Genomic DNA, 10214 nt, shown 5'->3' on the forward strand with positions numbered 1-10214 from the left:
TGCATGTGGTTGCCCCCATCTGATTCATCAGTACCAGATAGTGAGCATCTATCCCTGAAGATGCCGAGGGCACCAGAGGGAGGGAGGGATGGCTGCAGAACCACAGTCTTTGCCCTCAAAAAGCTCCACATTCCTTCTGGGACCTCTTATGAAAGGAACCACCTGGTGCAGCTGCTGTTGGATGTCCAGAAATCAGAAGAATATCAATGTCCCAGCACTTGACTTTCTGTTGATCCTCACTCATCACTACAACCCAAGCTTTAGTGTTATTTTTGAAGAGTTGCAGCCAACTCAGCCTTCTACAGGCTGCTCGTTCTGCCTTAAGGATTTTCCCAGTAGCCTCTGCTTCTCTTTCCCTCCTCTGATTTTCTACATTCTCATCTCCTCTTGCCACCTACAGAAAAATCAAAGTTGCAGACTTTTCAAACCATTCCTGACACTCTTACACCCCAAGAGAAAGATTTGATGGGACATAGACCTAGTTTAAATGAACCATTGTTTTTTTTTTCTCCCAGGTCCATCTATGGTTTCAATTATCCAGATTTCCTTAGTCTTTTCTGAGCACGAAAAATTTAACAGAGACTGTAAAATGTATCTCCCGGCTTTTACTTTGGCAGCTACCTCATCCTCACTCCAGGTGCGCACACACAGCGACCCCTCCTTCTCCACTACCCAGAGATGCCTAGCCTAATACTGACTCATCAACTCCCTCTGTCCCGTGGTTCCCCTGCCCAGACCTATGGCTGTCCTCCACCAACTGCCATGGAATCTTCCAGCGAGGACATTCCACTCATCCTTCCCCACAGAGTTCCTCCCCTTCCCCAGCTTCTCCCTACTCCCAGTCCCCTTGGGATGAGATCTGTGAAACCTCCAAAAGGCAGCCCCCACAGGATCCTTTCAGGATGGAAGGCACTGGCGGCTCCCCAGCCTTTGTGTGTCGCCACCAGGGGGCGTCCAAGGCATTTCCAAACAGCGGACGCTGGGTGTTTTGTTTTTTTAATATTGGAGCAGAAAGATAAGCTTGAAAATCCAATTTAACAAGCATTCATTGAGTACCCACTGTTTGCCAGGCTTGTGCCCTGATTCACCTGAACACAGAGCACGTTCCAGCCTCTACAAAAGACTCCTTGAAAAGAACCATTTGCCTCTCCAAGGAATCATTTTCTACCAACCAGCTCCTCTTACTGCCTGTGGTAACAGCATCCTCTCTCCCACTAGGCCTCTTGCCTGCGTTCAGCCCCTCCCCACCCTTCCTGACCTTGTGAACATAGCTCCATGTCTGCTTCTCAGAGCCCAGACTCCCCACAGCAGACTGGAAACATCCCTAGGAACGCAGAGCAGTTGTGAAGTTCCCTGGGTGGGCACTTTCTCCTCTGGATCCCCAACGCCCTTCTGTCAAAACTCCATCTCCTTCTCTGTCACTAGCCTCCTGAGAGTCCCCCAGACCCCCTGAGTGTGGAGAGTGGGCATTGAGTGAGGCCATTATCTGGGACACTGGGCTCAAGAGCACGACTTCTTCACTTGGGAGTTCCGACCCAGCTGGCAGAGACTCGGGAAGTGGTGATAACAATAACCATAATAATATTAATAATAACGTTGGGGCCCACAAAATGGCTGTGAAATCCTCTCTAATGATCCCTTATATTTATAGATCTCCTTCCTCCTAGACACTTCAGAGCCATTGCCCAACGAACCCTGCTAGCTTCCCTAGGAGGGACAATTAACCCCCTATTTTATGGTTGGAAAACTGAAGCCCTGAGAAGGTGAGGGAGTTGGCTGAGGTTACGCAGGGCGGTAGTGATGGCAGAATTTGTGGAAGTAGCACTCTCGCTTTCCTTTCCTTTCCATCAAGACCCACCTAAGTGTGTGTGCCCAGGAACACACATTCTCACTGTCCATCCCGAATCGGCCTTGCCAGGGACCTCAACGTCTGGGAGACACCGGAACCTGAGTAAAGGCTTGTTGCCTAGGGCAACAAGGAGGGCCATCCTTGTCATGACCAAGGAGGGTGTCTCAGGGTCAGCCAAGGTTCTGGGGAAATCTGCCTCTGTCCTGTTGGACACATCTGTGTCTAGCAGCATGCCAGTCACAACCAGGCCTTCCCAGGCTTCAGGACTCGTGAGGAAAGAAGGGTGGGCTGCTTGCACAACAAGTGCCCCGCTGACAGTGCCAAGGACGTGTTCACTCGGAAAACCAGGATGGTTGCAGGATTCCATTAACCCCATCCAGTCACAATATTAAGGATGGCAGTGCGGCTCCAGGAAGAAGAGATGTGGTAGTCCTTGAGGGGAAGGAAAAAGTCTCCCAAACAAGAATGGCAGTTATTTGGCCTACATAGGAAGACACTGTGGTCATCAGCAAGGAAGGCAGGGAGAGCTGCTGCTGGCACGGCTGACTGAATCTCAGCTTCACCAGGAGAGTACAGAGAAGTAAGGAGATGAGTTTTTCTAGTCTGAACTCAGAATGGAAAGGGGGAATGTGCTGTCTTTTGCAGCAGGAGGGAATAAGTTTATCTAATCTAAGAGCTTCCTGGTTTACAAAGGAATGCCCTGGAGCCAGTGACAGGGATGAGCGCGGTGACTTGTGGCCAATGTGAACACAGGTTCCAGTTAGCTTGGATGCTGGGACTGGGAGAGTCACACGTGGGTGGGTCCCTCCTTGGAGAGCAGTGGAGACAAGGGTGACCGCAGCCTGGCCTGGATCCTTCCAGTCACTGATCCTTCCTGACAGGGCCCCCACCCACCAGCTCCACTCCTGACTCTGGTCACATCCCCGAGCCCTCAGGGACAGTGACTCCCCCAGCTCCTGGTTTCCCGACTGAAACCGAGGCTCCGCATTGCTGAGATTTTACTGGAGTGCCCAGCTGGATCCCACCTTTGATCTGGCTTCAAAAAATTAAAAAAAAAAAAAAGCAGTACCAGGAGAGTAATTTTGCCGACCTGCTGGGAAGGAAGGCAGGCTGGAGGCAGGTCCTGACCAGCCCGACCCACTCCTCCTTGGGCCTGTCATCTGAAGGGGGCTAGGGGCCAAGGGAGCAGAAAGCCCTCTTTCCCCTTTGACTCCCCCCTCCCTTCTGGAGCGCTGACCTTGAGTTTGTCCTCCTTCCCTGCCCTGCCCACCTGCCTGCCAGTCAGAGAAAGGCCAAGAGGGACAGTACAGCTGCACCCCACCTTCTCCTGAATACGGGGCTCCCCACCCCAACCTCTTCCCTGGTGGGCTGGATTCAAGTGGTGCCCTGCTTGGACTGGCAGTGCCTCCGTCTCCTCCCCACCGTGCCCCGGCCTGGTCCTGGGGGTGCTGACCCACCACTCAGGGTGGGGCCTGGCAGTGAGTCTCTGTCCACCTGGCTGGGCACCCGAGACATTACTCAGTTAGCTGTCTCAGCGCCAGCTCTTGTCTTGGGAGGCTGGACTAAGGGGCGTGGAACGGAAGGCTAGGCTGGAGAGAGGGTGGGTCAGCCTTTTATGGGGCTTCCTCCCCGTCCCTCTCCCTGTGGCGCTGCCAGCCTGGCCCAGGATTTCCATCTTCTGGCAGCAGCCCCGCCCCCTCCCAGTTCAAAGGCTCTGGATCTCCACCTGTCCCACGATGCTCACCGGCCCCTTTCAAGTGGTTTGCAGTGCACCCCTCCCCCACCCAGCTGAAATTTAGGGCTTCTCAATACAGGTGCAGGGGACGTGGGGGACCAGGATGATGGGGTGCCGAGTCCAGAGTCAGGGAGGAGACCAAAATACACCCTTGAACCAACTAAACTGCCCCCGGTGTGGAGCCCTAGACACAGATAATCCTGCCACGGGTGGGGAAGGAGCCAGAGGCTTGGCCCAGGAGAAAACTGGCAGCTGAGTTGAGTGGGCAAGAACTGAGGGTGTGGGGCTGAGTCAAGTGCCTTCCACTCCCGAGAGTCCCAGCTCAGCTTTTTGGCTCATTGGCTGATCCAAGAGAGGGCCGCTGAGCTCCAGGGTATTCGTTGTTTGTGTGTGCTTATTGGGCCATCCTTATCTCCCTTCAGGTAAGACTCCTACCCCACGGACACACTCTGAAAGCGCTCCCTAAATGTTGAGACTCTTCCAGGATTGTCCGGGAACCCACCCGCGCTCCTGCCCCCACTTCCAGGCCACTGTTGCCCTTTTCTTGTCTGGGAAAAGGGACCCTGGGAGCTTGAGCCCCACGGTCCCCAGAGGGAGGCACTCTTGGAGGTTGTCCCCTCTTCCTCCCCACCACATAGCCCCAGGCACCTCTCCCTGACCTGCGGGCAGAGAAGAGTCCAGGGTAGGGGAGGAAGTTGGGAGTCACCTGGTGGGGCGGGGTCCCCGCAGTGATAACCATCTTTCTGGCAGCTCCAACCTGTTCTCGTGGTGAGTAATTTTTTTTTCCTAGAGGAGAAAGGTGAAGGCTTTGGTGGGGAGTTACCCTGGCTCTGAAGTGTCCTCACAACTTCCCCAGGTCCCCTCCAGGCCTTGTGCAAGAGCTGTAAATCTCTCACCACCCACAGGCCTGGAGGGTGGGGGGAGGCTGCAGCTGAGACTTTCATGTTTGGAGGTTTTATGCATTTGCTCCTCAGTCAGGCTCCACAGCTCCCGCCTGGGGCCTCTCCCCAGCCTGTAAAAATCCAGTCCCATAAATCTCAGCTGCCCCCCAGAGGCTAGCAGCGTTCTTCCCACTCCACCCCCTACCCACAAGCATCCCCCCACCCAAGAGACAGCAGACACAGAGCAGCCACAGGGGATGGGGAGGGGGCAGAAAAAGTTCTGAGCAGGGCACAACAGTTGGGAGAGGGGTTTTCTGCTCTTGCTGCAGCCTAGCTGGGTCCTGACCCTGTCACTGGGTGATCTGTTGCAGCAGCTTCCAGCGCTGGACAGGCTTCTGGGGAGTCCCTGATGGGGAGCCCCTGGCCTCCACTGCCTGCCGGCATCCACCTGAGCCTCCTGAGACAGGTGGCTGTCTGTCTGCCAAGCCCCCAGGTGCAGTCAGAGGTGGCAGGCAGCCCAGTGACTATGCCGCTCTCCTGGATCAAAAATGGGGAGCCTGAAGAATGGGAAAAGGTTATCATGGCTGAGACCCAGAGGGATGACCTGCATGGTCCAGGGGGATCAGAAGTAAGACACAGGTCGCAGCTTCGTAGCCTGATGGGGGAGGCTGGACACTCACCCTGGACCGAGGGGAGAGACAGGGTCTCAGGTTGCAGGCCCTGGGGAGTCTCAGGGCAGGGACAGGCAAGGAAGGGATGGGCTGGTGTCCGGTACAGGAGGGGCTCAGGAAGGACCAGATGAGAGCTGCAGAGTGTGCAGGGTGTTTTTCAGAGGAGGGAACAGTCTGTTCAAAGACTCCCAGGGGGAGAAGACGCAGCCTGGGCGGCAGGTTTGCCAGGAATGTGAGGAGCCTGTGCTTGGCTCTGCCCTTCCTAGAATCAGAGGTAGGAAGAGAGGAATAGCTTTCCTGCTGAAGGTCAGGAGAGGCAAGGTGGGCCGTGGGAGAGAGGGCTGTGGGGAGCGGAACACAGCCTCTACAGCAGAGGATCTCCCATCCTGGGGTCTCACTGACCCTCCTGGCTTTCAGGGCTCTCTGGCCCAAGGTTAGAAGCAAGTAAGTGCAAGTGTTAGTCACTCAGTGTCCGACCCTTTGCAACCGCACGGACTGTAGCCTGCCAGGCTCCTCTGTGCGTAGGGATTATTCCTGCAAGAATACTGAAGTGGGTTGCCATTTCCTACTCCAGGGGATGTTCCTGACCCAGGGATGAAACCTGGGTCTCCTGCACTGCAGACAGATTCTTTACCATCTGAGCCACAGGGAAGTCCTAAGCTTAGAAGGGGTGTCCTTAAAATGGGAAGGGAAGAAGCCATCCAGCGCGGTGACTGTGCAGCCTCTGGCTAAGACCCAGGTAGACAGGTCAGGTCCATTATCCCCAAGAGGAAACAAGGACAGCTGTGTTCAGCATGGGCAATCTCGGAGAAACCTTTGGGAAACCCAGCTTCTCTGTCCTAGAAATCATCTCATCCACCCCGCCACCCTGCTTCCCCCCATGTGGAAATTCAGCCTGACTTACATCCCATCTCTTCACTCCCATCGCCAAGCTAGGAGAGTGCTAGTGGCTACAATCATTCAACATTTATTACATGCCAGGCTTACATGCTCTAAGTGCTTTGTATGTGCTTAGCCCCACTTTACAGATGAGAAAGCTGAGGCACAGTGAGCTTAAGTAACCTGCCCAGAATCAGCAGCTGGATAATGGCACAGTCAGGTGCAGCCTGGCTTTGGAGCCCCTGTTCTCCTCCCCTGCCCTCTACCGCAGAAGCAAAGGTGCTGCGGCTGAGGCCAGAGCAGAGAGCATGCCTGCACTCCTCCTGACTCCCACAGAAGCCAGGGGGTGGTATCCTCTTTCCCAGGTTAGCAGCAGTGTGGCCTACCTACCATTCTGGTCCCCTCTGGGGCCCTTTGCCTCCCCGGGGATGCCTATTGCAGAAGCAGTATCATGTACTAGCAGCTGACTCCCACTGGATGCCCTGCTTCCGCTAGCACCCAGCAACCATGGGGAGGCTGCAGTAACAAAAGTGAAACTAACTCAGCCGGTTTCCCGCCCCCACCAGGGGAAGAGGGAGCAGCCTCAGCTGGACAACAACCAATTAGGCACTTTTGATTGCCCACACTGAGGACTGTCATAATCCCCAGAGCTTGGCCAGGATGAAGAAGAGGAAATGGGATGGGACGGAAGTCCAAGATGCCTTCAGAGTTCATGCTAGCCATCTCTCTTCTTTCAGGTGGGAGAATGTTCTTCCTTCAGGAGAGGCCTGCAGCCAGGGAACTCAGAAGGTCTTCGTGTTTCACAACAATTCTTCAGCCTTGGAAAGGGGTTTTCTCTTGTCCTCAGGGAAGAGGAATCCCAAGTCTGTTTATTCCGGGGATAGGGTCGGCAGGGACCTAGGCTCACACCTGGGACCTGGACGCAGACATGGAAGCCTCTGGCTCGTACCAGTGGGATGTTGGCATCAGGGATCAGGAAATTGCTGTTTTTTCAAGTACAATCTGACTCTTCTCTCAGATCATCAGTGCCCTCCTCCAGACTGAACATTCCTCGAGACAGGTGTTTTGGGACTTCTGGTGGTCCAGTGGCTAAGACTTCACCTTTCAAAGCAGGGAGTGTGGGTTTGAGCCCTGGTCGGGGAACTAAGATCCCACATACTTTGTGACCAAATAAATCAGTAAATAAATAAAACTCTTTTAAAAAGAGATGTCATCCCAAGAGAGGGCCAGGCGTTTGTCCACTGACCCTTCCATCAAGTGCTCAGAGCCTTGTCCACAGTGGGCACCCCACCCCCTGCTGTCTATCAAACAATGATTCTGCCTTTGGCCTAAAGGGAGGCTGGGAAATGTAGCCATAACCTTCCTCATCTATAAAATGGAGTAATAATAAGACCAACCTTAGGGTTTGTTGTGAAGGTTCAACCAGAAACTGTGTGTGCTTGATCCACAATAAGAGCTCAGTAAATGAGAGCTTTCATTAGCTCTTTGGGCAGCTGGCAAAAGGGAAGAGACGCCTTCTTGGGCAGCAGCTTTCTGCCAATCAGAAACTAGATGGGACCCCAGTCTCCTAGGTTTAAATGGGACTAGCCAACACCAACCAGCCTGTTGGTTCTGTGTGGGTCTCTGCATTTCATTGCTTCAGAATACTGGGGAGAGGTGTGATGGTTTCTTTTTCTTTTTTAACCACACTGCATGGCTTTTGGATCTTAGTTCTATGACCAGGGATTGAGCCCGGACCAACGCAGTGAAAGCACGAGTCCTAACCACTGGACTGCCAGGGAATTCTCAGGCATATGATGGTTTCTTTGCTAGGGTGGTGGTGGTCTCAAACCCAACAGAGATGCTCATTCAGCATAGGCAGGAGGATGGACACAATGACCTCTCTGAGACCATGGATTCTAAAATCACTTGAAGGAGGTGAAAACACACCCAAGCTGAACACACACACACCTTCTCTGTTGTGGATTGAGAAATGCCCCTGAGTTCAGAGTGGTCCACAGGCTGCTTCCCATATTAATACTGCATCTTGTCACGTGGAAGGGGACCTTAGGGTTGACAGGTTGACAGATGTCAGGAGGAAAAGGAGGCACTGCCTCCCCAGCTGGTTCTGCCCTGAGTAAGGACCCTGGGTGGGGCTGAGCAGGTTGACACTTGGCTTGGAGCCAGGGCCCTCAGGCGGGCAGGACAGGCCAGTGGGAGGAGAAGGGAGAACCGTGACAATCCAGAAGAGATGGGGCAGACCCTCTGCCCTCTGTCTTGGGCCTCCAAGGAAGAAGCAAGTGGGAAAGGGAAGAAAGGCAGGGTGGGATGAGGCGCTTTTGAAACTCTTGGGGGAAAAAGCTTTTTCTTTTTCCTTCTTTTCAAATTAAAAGTCTCCCCCACTCGGAAGGAAGCCTTTCTCATAAGCTCCTCTCACTCCCTGGGTTTACCTTTGGGGTGATCTGTTTACAGGACTGGAGAAATGAGTGTGCCTGCCTTCCTCCACCCTCATCCCTCCCCAGGGCTGGCTGTTGGCTCTGCCTGCCAGTGGGCAGGGTCCTGTGCCCAGCGCTGGGAATAGGTCCAGAAGGAGACTGTTTCAGGGAGCTCTTGGTTAGGTAGGGGAGACATGATTCTAGACCACAAAGATTTCCCAGTCTGAGGGGAAAGACAGAACACATCCCTGATTCGTCATCAGAGTCCAGAAACAAGGACACACAGCAAATGAATGAAATCTTGAGGTGGTGCTGCAAGGATGGGGAGAAAATCCAGCAGAGGGGCTTCCTAGAGGAGAAGGTGAAGGAGATTTAGGGAGAGAGGCAAGTGAGTGTCACTTATCCTTAAGCTATGCCCATTTATCTGAAGAAGAAACTGCCTGAGACTTCACGGTAAATCTCAGCTTGGTTTCCAAATCTCCCCTTTTTCCCAGGCTGGGGGAGGTTGCAAAGATAAGGTGCAGAGGAGGGGAAGCGGCAGAGAGCAGGACAGACCCGAAGGGGAGGGGGTAGGGGAGTGTGTCATTTGGTGAAGTTCCTCCCTGGCCCATGGATGACCCAAAGTCACTGAAATGACAGAGAGAGGCAAGTTGAACAGGTCCCTGTCTGGTGAGTCAGGGAGCCGGCTGGCCGTCTGATCCTATGAACTAAATCCCCAAATCTCTGGGATTTTAAAGGCTCCCCGTGTCCAGTTTCGACCACCACGTAGGAATCTGCCCCCTACCTGACCCCCTCCTCTTCCTCCTCTCTGGCTGCTCTCTGACCTCCAAGCCTGGGGCCTGAGGGACCTGTTCTCTCTGGAAGGCTGAGTTACTTCTCCCCCTGACCAGATTTGGGGTAGACCTGGATCAAAATGTCAGGATGAAGAGGCCATGCAGATGGGCACAGGGCAGGGGAGGCCAGAAAAAGCCGTGTTGTCCAGCTGCTGAGAAACCTGGTGACTGCTGGATCCCACTCCAGTAACTTCCAGTGGAATTTACTCTATTTAAGAGAGTGCCAGGGGTGGGAGTATGTCACGGGAGAGAGGGAAGAGTTCACAGGGGTCCCCAGAGCCCCTATCTGTGGGTGTTAATTACCATTAGAGGGAGATCATTAGAAACAAACACTGCAGGGACTTTCCTGACGGTCCAGTGGTTAGGCCATCCAGGCCTCTGCGCTTCCACTGCAGGGGCCTGGGTAAGATCCCTGGTAGGGGAACTAAGACCCCACAAGCAGTGTGGAAAAAAGGAGGAAAAAAAAAAAAAAAAGAAGGAGAAGGAGGAAGAAATACTGCAGGGAACCAGACCCTTTGGCTCTGAGTCTGGCCCCTTGGGGACATTAGGAATCTCCCATAAGTCCCTGCTCTAGGGAGGCCTAAGCCAGGCCAGCCCAGGGGGCTCCCCAGACACTTCCAAATTCAGACACTTGAACTGTGTGGCCTCTCCATGGGAAGGACCTCCTGAGGTGGTGTCTAAACCATCCCCCTGTCCCCAGGCACATTCATAGGAGTGGGTCTCCTTGGCAGAGTCAAAGGTTCTCTATGCCCCATTCAGAGCAGGGTGGGGCATAGGGGAGCAGGACATGAAGTCCTCCACTTTGTTGGAGGTAGACCCTGAGCTCTGGACGCTTCTCCCCCAGGCTCCAGGAGCTGGCACCGCAGGCCTGCGCCCGACTGGCGGGGGAGGCTTGGAGCCTGGCTGAGCCCCAGTCTTAGGAGGGAGGGAAGACGGTGGCGAGGGGGTGGGA

Source organism: Bos indicus x Bos taurus, chromosome 19 (genome assembly GCF_003369695.1).
Source record: "Bos indicus x Bos taurus breed Angus x Brahman F1 hybrid chromosome 19, Bos_hybrid_MaternalHap_v2.0, whole genome shotgun sequence".
Classification (NCBI taxonomy): Eukaryota; Metazoa; Chordata; class Mammalia; order Artiodactyla; family Bovidae; genus Bos; species Bos indicus x Bos taurus.